Source organism: Clupea harengus, chromosome 19 (genome assembly GCF_900700415.2).
Source record: "Clupea harengus chromosome 19, Ch_v2.0.2, whole genome shotgun sequence".
Lineage (NCBI taxonomy): Eukaryota > Metazoa > Chordata > Actinopteri > Clupeiformes > Clupeidae > Clupea > Clupea harengus.
In genome coordinates this window covers 25,263,176-25,271,845 of record NC_045170.1, presented here as the reverse complement: position 1 = coordinate 25,271,845, position 8,670 = coordinate 25,263,176, and positions in this window count along the sequence as shown.

Below are 8,670 nucleotides of genomic sequence, written 5' to 3'. Positions count from 1 at the left end.
AATGCTGTGAACTTTGCTGTGATTAAGATTCTTTAGGGTGCCATTGGACGGACCCCTTTTTTTAATGAGCAAGTATGTGCGGTGTGAACAACTGCAGCCATTTCCAAAGGTAATTCATTTGTTGTCGCCCTCTGCATGTTTGAAATGAAGGTGAGAGAACATTCAGTGTCCCTGGTTTGGCTGGAACAAAAGAGCGCTGAGAAGAATGAGACGTGTGATTGGTCAGTGAGTCCCAAAATGGAGAGGGGAGAGGGAGAGGGAGAGGGAGAGAGAGAGAGAGATAGAGAGAGAGAGAGAGAGAGAGGGAGAGGGAGAGGGAGAGAGAGGGAAAGGGAGAGAGAGAGGGAGAGGGAGAAGGAGAAGGAGAGAGAGAGAGAGAAGCCTCTTGGTCACACAGCTGAAGTCTGTGTGTCTGCCAGGGCTCCTCAGATGCGTTTTGGCAGATATTAAGAGTGCTTGGCCCACAGTCATCAGCAGAGATCACTACGATTTAAAGTTTATGTGCTGCAGTCTTGAGCCTGTCAGAGCCTGACTTCTTTAAGTGGGGCATTTTTTTCTCAACACACGCACACACAACACACACACGCATGCACACACACTCACTCACTCTTCTTGTCAGAGGCAGTGTACAGCAGTAATCTCCTCTAATAGCATCTGACAGCTCCACATAACTTCTGACATTAGCTTTTAGCTATCAGGATGTTAACAACTGGAGGCAGCTGAGGGAGACCGACTGGCCTGTCAAGGGATGTCCAGCCAGATGTCTAAGAGTTCTGTCTGTGTGTGTGTGTGTGTGTGTGTGTGTGTGTGTGTGTGTGTGTGTGTGTCTGTCTGTGTGTGTGTGTGTGTGTGTGTGTGTGTGAGTGTGTGTGTGTGTGTGTGTGTGTGTGTGTGTGTGTGTGTGTGTGTGTGTGTGTGTGTGTGTGTGTGTGAGTGTGTGTGTGTGTGTGTGTGTGTGTGTGTGTGTGTGTGTGTGTGTGTGTGTGTGTGTGTGTGTGCTCATGTCAGAGGTTCCATGGTCTCACAATGGTTATTGCAGTTTTTTGTGACATGTTGTTTGATGACTTGGTTCTTGTTGCTGTCGGCTGGCGCGGTGGCACGCTGGCATGGTGGCACGGAGCGCAGGCTGCTTGGCAGGATGGGCTCATAAATCTTTAGTCTGTGAAGGAGAAGAGAGCGAGGGAAAGGAGAGGAGAGGAGAGAGGAGAGGAGAGGAGAGAGGAGAGGAGAGAGGAGAAATATGGGAGTGGAGCGGGGTGGGGACGACAAAAACAGAAGAGAGAGGAGGAGGAGGAGGGGGAATCTGGAGAAGTGAAGAGGAAGGAGAGATGGGGAGAGAGGAGGGGAAAGAATGAAAGGAGTGGGGACTGGGGACGAGGGGCAAAAGAGGACAGAGGGTGAAGAGGATGGAGGAAGACTAAGGAGCAGAGGAAGAGAGAGCACTGGAGAGGACAGACGAGGAAAGTGGAGATGAACTGGGCCAAGCACAGCTGACTCCTGCCAGGAGGATCTCCAGTCTGGGACACAACTCACATTCCTCCTCCAGGAGGTGCTCCAGTCTGGGACACAACTCACATTCCTCCTCCAGGAGGTGCTCCAGTCTGGGACACAACTCACATTCCTCCTCCAGGAGGTGCTCCACTCTGGGACACAACTCACATTCCTCCTCCAGGAGGATCTCCACTCTGGGACACAACTCACATTCCTCCTCCAGGAGGATCTCCACTCTGGGACACAACTCACATTCCTCCTGCTCTGCCTCTCATGTGCTCCATGATCTGTTGCACTGACAGTTCTGTTAACAAGTCTATTTCCACTGGTCTGAGTCATGAGTCATGAGTCTCTGCCCTGAGCACTGGGACTTACTGGTGACCAGTTTTGAGTCTCTGCCCTGAGCTCTGTTACTTACTGGTGACCAGTTTGGTCTGCAAATGTGTTTATCCACTGTAGCTTCCTGCAAGTCATTTAGAAAAAGATACAATGATTGAACACAATTCCGATATTAATGATGGTTAGCATGAGTATCCCAGGCTCTGGGCTCTGTAAAGCGCCTTGAGACAATTGTATTGTTATGGCGCTATATAAATAAAATTGAATTGAAATTAACTGAATTTCCCGATGAAAGCATTTGAGGAAGGCCAGTGCTGTCACACTGAACATTTTTTGTCTAAACAGAATGTGAGACAGAGACAAGAGTCATTTATAATTAGCAAAGATGTAACCCAAACCAAACCCAACCAACGCTATTTGTGTGTGTGCATGTATGTGTGGGAGTGTGTGTGTGCATGTATGTGTGTGTGTGTGTGAGTGTGTGAGTGTGTGTGAGTGTGTGAGTGTGTGTGTGTGTGTGTGTGTGTGTGTGTGTGTGTGAAGCTGTAAACAGGAAGCAAGTGTGACTGTGAAAGAGTTCCTGGTGGTGACAGCAGTGACTTTTCTGTCGTTGTTGTTGTTGGTGTGTGTGTGTATGTGTGTGTGTTTGTTGCGTATGTTTTTAGACTTGCATATGTTTCGTGCATTTGTGTGTGGTGTGTGTGTGAGTGTGTGTGTGTGTGAACGTGTGAACGTATGTGTGTGTGTGTGTGTGTGTGTGTGTGAGGAGAGGAGAGGAGAGGAGAGGAGAGGAGAGGAGAGGAGAGGAGAGGCTGGGCTGGTGATGAGAGTGGAGGGGGCTGCCATATGGCTGCTGCCACATGCGTGGTGCTGAGGCTGACAGCAGAGGAGTGAGGTGCCACTGTTATACTGGGGGCTGGCAACAGGAAGCATCTCTGAGAAAAAGAAAGTCTCTGAATGAGTTACAGAGAGAAAGAGAGAAAGAGAGAAAGCAAAAGAGACAGAAAGAAAGACTGAGAGTGGGGGACAAATAGAGAGAGAGAGAAAGAGAGAGGTTTCTTTATTCTTTATGAAACTACTAATCCTCTTACATCAGTATACCACATCAAACACACCTCTTTGGCTCCAAGCCTCACGCAGGAGACACACACATGGACTGTGAGCAGAGCAGAAGCATCCCAGCAAAGCAGATTAGAAATATCAAACGTGCTTTTATCACGCACACCAGATACGACGCTGCAGTGGAATCGCAAAGCCTGACTATGTTGAAAATATGTATGTGTGTAATGTATTTCTCATTGATAATGATTTTTTGTGTTTTTGCTGGGCAAACACTGCATGTCAATGCAATGCAAATCTAGTTTTAATTTGAACACTCCTTTATACAATTATAACCGTTCATTATGAATAGCTATAATATCAAATACTGTAACACATAACTATAATGATCACCATTGGTGGATATATAACAGGTTATGAATATGTATGCATGTTTACAAATAATGTTGTAATGCCTTATGATGTTATGAATGCATTCATGATGCATTATAGAGGCTTCATAGAAGGTGTTATCCATGATGCGTTCCTTTCACTAGATTTTGATGAACGACATTGACATTTATGCAGGTCTTAGCTGTAAAAAGTGATAAGTTTGCCATTTGAAAAACACATCAGTGGTTAAAATGTGCCTGAGTTAGATTTTAAGAGTTCAGTCTTAGTCATTTGTATGTAGGTATTACCATCAAGGACATTTTTCAAAACATTTTCTGTGGTTTTCAGAGCCTCAAACATTTGGCTCAATGCTGATGCTATCGGCTTGATAGTAGTTTCTGAATCTAGTTAAAGAGCCATCGAAGCTTTTTATTCTCATTTTATAAGGAATCTAGAAAGATTTCACAAAGTTATACAAAGTAATACAGGAGTTTCAATCTATGACCCTATAATACCAATGTATTCATTCAAATTGTATACATCAAATCTGAACAGACTGAATTCATCTCTCTAAATAATGGGCTTATGCAATTGAAAACAAAAGTGCATCTCTTAATGGAGAAGTCAAAAGAAATGAGACCATAGCAGACATAGATACAGGAAGAGAGATAGGCAGATTCTACTTCTATGGCTGTACACCACCTACTGACAATCACTTAACAAAACTCTTTACCACAGCTGAGCCATGCAGGCTCATGAAAGGATCCGTCCTGGCAGCAGTCTTACCGATGAGCAGTGTGAGGAGTGGCCTGGACCTCTTCTGAGAGAGAGACATGTGTCTGATGGACCTCTTCTGAGAGACAGACAGACGTGTGTCTAATGGACCTCTTCTGAGAGAGAGACACACGTGTGTCTGATGGACCTCTTCTGAGAGACAGACAGACGTGTGTCTAATGGACCTCTTCTGAGAGAGAGACACACGTGTGTCTGATGGACATCTTCTGAGAGAGAGAGAGACAGACGTGTGTCTGATGGACCTCTCTTCTGAGAGAGAGACAGACGTGTGTCTGATGGACCTCTCTTCTGAGAGAGAGAGACAGACGTGTGTCTGATGGACCTCTCTTCTGAGAGAGAGACAGACGTGTGTCTGATGGACCTCTTCTGAGAGACAGACGTGTGTCTGATGGACCTCTTCTGAGAGAGAGACAGACGTGTGTCTGATGGAGCTCTTCTGAGAGAGAGAGACAGACGTGTGTCTGATGGACCTCTTCTGAGAGAGAGAGACAGACGTGTGTCTAATGGACCAATGGGTGCAGACAACTCCACAACAGGAAGTGAACTTTCACCTCCTTCAGCTGTCAGAAGCATCCTGGTTTCAAGTGACTGTGTGTACTAAGTGTGATCGACTTCCCTACCCCTGCCCACCCCTATGGATGTGGCTACATGTATGTGGGCGTCTAAGTTAGCGCACATCTGTGAGTCGCCTACGTAGTGTGTGTGGGTGTCTGTCAGAGTATTTATATACATCATGAAAGGGTATTTGTGTTTGTGTGATCTGACATGTTCTTATGTACTGCAGTATGCCCTTGTATCTGTTTGGCTGTGTGGGAATGGGTATATGCATGTGTGTGCACAGGTGCATTTTTGTGTGCATACTTCTCTGTATGTGGTCCATCGTGTGCATACTTCTCTGTATGTGGTCCATCGTGTGCATACTTCTCTGTATGTGGTTCATCGTGTGTGTACTTCTCTGTATGTGGTTCATCGTGTGCATACTTCTCTGGCACTCTATTAGACTAAGTGAATATGTTGGTGTGTTTGTTTCTCCCATGCAGAATGTGTTTCAGTGCATGTTTGTGCATGTGTGAATGTGTGCTCTTTCTGTCCCTGCTGCTCCTTATGTGGGCGAGTGGCTCTCTGCATCTCTCCATGAGCCGAAGGGGAATCACCAAAGGGGATTCTGCAGCTGTTTCACCCAGGTGCCCAATGCCTTCCCCTGGCCTCAGACACCACTCCCCCCCACCCCACCCCCGGGCCTCCTCAGTCAAACGCCTCTCACTGGCGATCAGTACCAGCAGTGCTCCCAGGGACATATAACCCCCTATGCTATTCCCATCCTGACCACCCCCACCCAGTTCCAGGCCTATCCAGAAGGGTCATCAGCATCATCTGTGTGTGTGTGTGTGTGTGTGTGTGTGTGTGTGTGTGTGTGTGTGTGTGTGTGTGTGTGTGTGTGTGTGTGTGTGTGTGTGTGTGTGTGTGTGTGTGTGTGTGTGTGTGTGCATGTGTGTGTTTTGCAGAGGGATCTTTGGCCTGCTGTGAGTCTCTGAGTAATTGGAATGTGATGTGTTTCTCGTTTACACTGGCAGTGTTGACTGGGGCAAACAGTCATTTGGAAGCAGTGCTAATTGACTCCGAATGTAAATGCATTAGGTGTGGTTCTTTTAAATGAGCCTGTGGACATTTCTATACGTCGCTGGGGCCCGTGGCTATATAGATCACTGCCATTTAGAATCAAAGATTGCTCTCTTCAGGAAGTGTCACGTAAGGTCAACCTTAATTTCCCAGAGAAGTCTGAGGCCATACATTTATAATCTACAATTTATGATTTGTATTGAAACTGTGTGTGTGTGTGTATGTGTGTGTGTGTGTGTGTGTGTGTGTGTGTGTGTGTGTGTGTGTGTGTGTGTGTGTGTTTGTGTATGCGACTCGAGGACTAATTTCCAAATTGTATTAAGGACACAAAACCGACAGTAATGTAATTACAAAATGAGTAGCTTGTAATCATATGAGATTAGAAGATTTGTGTCATGAAAGAACTAAACTAAAAGGAGGCCCCTGTGAACCCTGTTGAGAGAATATGTAGACAAGAATGCTGGCTAGACCACCAGTCCATCTGGGGATGATTGACAGCTCTGATGTTACATTAAAAGTAATGGCTGCTTTGTACCTTTTTTACGTGCCAGTTCATTTTAAAGCCATCTAATTCCAAACAGGAATCCTCAATTATACAACGTGTCATTTACATATGCTAATTAGTATCATATTAATTATCTTTAAATTGGGTAATTAGGCAATCTCAATTAAGGCATTGTTCATTACACTAAATGCACAGGAAAGGTGTTTGAAGTTTTCTTCCTCTCTCTCTCTCCCTGTGCTTCTGTTCCTGTGTGTGTGTGTGTGTGTGTGTGTGTGTGTGTGTGTGTGTGTGTGTGTGTGTGTGTGTGTGTGTGTGTGTGTGTGTGTGTGTGTGTGTGTGTGTGTGTGTGTAAAAGAGATAGAGCTAGACTGGGCTCTCTGCCACATCTGAATCAGGCCTTGCCGGCACGCCGTGTTTAATAATTTAGCCGTCCCACATCATATAAGGGATGCACCCACAGCTTTCATGATTACCAAGCATATGGTTCAGTAATGAAGCTGCTGCTTGTAAAATAGTAATGACAGAGAGAAAGAGAGGGAAAGAGAGAGAGAGAGAGAGAGAGAGAGAGAATTTCTTCTCTCCTATAATTCCTTCTTAGACATGCTGCGAATGCATTATACAGGCTTGTTTGGATGGGTGCTGTCATGGAGCCTGGCATAGAGAAGGGCCCATTTGCCTGTAGAAGGTGGCGATGTGGGGACCACGGGCTCAGCGGCTGCAGCCGGAGCCACTGAACAAGCACAAGGCTTCAGGAGGGGCCATCCTGCCGCAGAGCACCAAGTTGGGGGCCAAGTGTTGGGTATGCCATCTCAACACAGCTCATCAAAGGGTACCTACTGCACCGAAATGGGCAACGAGCGTCATCTCAGCCCAGCGGAGCGAGCGGTGGAGCGGCACAGGTCAAACAGGCGCCGCAGCGGTGTCTGCCCACGCTCCGGCGGGGGCATGAATATTCACTGCTCATTAAGGCTCCAAGTATGTCAGTAGAATAAAAACACAATGGGGTTCACCCACTTCTTGATAGTTTGATGAAGTGGATGTGCGGAGTAGAGGTGCCCCTGTTTCTCCCGAGGATCGAAGCGTGTGTGTGTGTGGCTGCTATTGTTTTCTTTGTGATTTGATGTATTGAACTTGCACTTTGAGTTGCTGTGCTGCTGTGAGAGTGTCTCTCAGGACGTGTTGCAGCGTTGCCTCTGCCATGTTGCAAAACGCATCCATTCTGTCTTGTGCTCCTCTTGTTGTTTACAATGGACTATGATGGATGGAACAGTTGAATTCATCCATTTGAAAAGATGCTTCGTTGGGAGAGAGAGAGGGGTGAGGCATCATGGACTCTCTCGCGCGGTGCGTCTCAAATTTACGACAGCGCTTCCCTGGGGCAGACCTTCAGCAGGCTGTTTCATGTGACCAGCAGCGCAGCGGGGGATTGGTTCCTGTGACAGGTCCTAAACCGCGTGCACTTCCTGATGGAACGCTGGAGGGAGTATTAGCGGGGGGCAGGGCAGAGGGGGGTTGGGGGGGTGTCTGCTTCCTCTTCTTGCCTGGGGAAGACGAGAGGAAAGGGGGGGGAGTCACCCCGATTCAGTCACAGCAGGGGTTCCACACACACCAACCCCCCCCCCCCCCCCCTTCCAAAACAAAACAAAAGGAAGAGGGAGACAGTTAGTTAGCGAACAACAGAGAGAGACAGGAGGAAAGGGTGTGTTTGTGTTTACCTAACTCCTCTCCCCCCAAGGCTGTCTCTGGGACAGGCCGTGACATTCCAAAACAAAGCAGGGTATTTTTTACACCCAGTTCAATCCATCATGTGTATGCGCGGGCTCAAATGGCGCTGAAATGAAATCTCATGATGTTATTTCCATGTTTCCACACGGAGGTGGCATGTCCCTCACCTCGAATTCTGCTGCTAGTAAAGCAGGTTTACTCTGCATGACCACACAGTGACTCCCCCGGGCTGGAGAGGAGCGCACAGACAGTAGCTATGCGCCCGCCGTCCCTGTCGTAAATCGCTGTAGGCTGCACGGGCAATGGCCGTCGGAGGGGAGAGGAACATCCAGCAACACTGTAGCCATTGTGATGACTCCGTCTGGAGAAGTCATAATATAAATTCACCATTTTATTTCCCTCCCATCACATCATGAAATACGGCCGGCGAGGCACGGTGAGGCCTGTCTCCCTGGCCATGTGTGAAAGCCAATGGGGTTCACAGCTGTGCGTCTCGATGCAGCTTGTCCTGCTGTATTAGGTTTGGACGTGAGAACCTCACACGGAGCACACATCTGTACGCCCGGGTGTGTGTGGATGACAGGCAGAATGATCTGGATGGGATTCACAGGAGCGGAGGAAAGAGGTTTGGTGGGAAGAGAAAAGTGTGGAATACCAAAGTGTCAACAGATGGTCTGTTGATTGTCCATCATGATGTCCCATGGAATTAAAGTTGGACCCAGTCCTGTGGTGTGAAAGAATAAGAAACAAGAGGATAATAGACT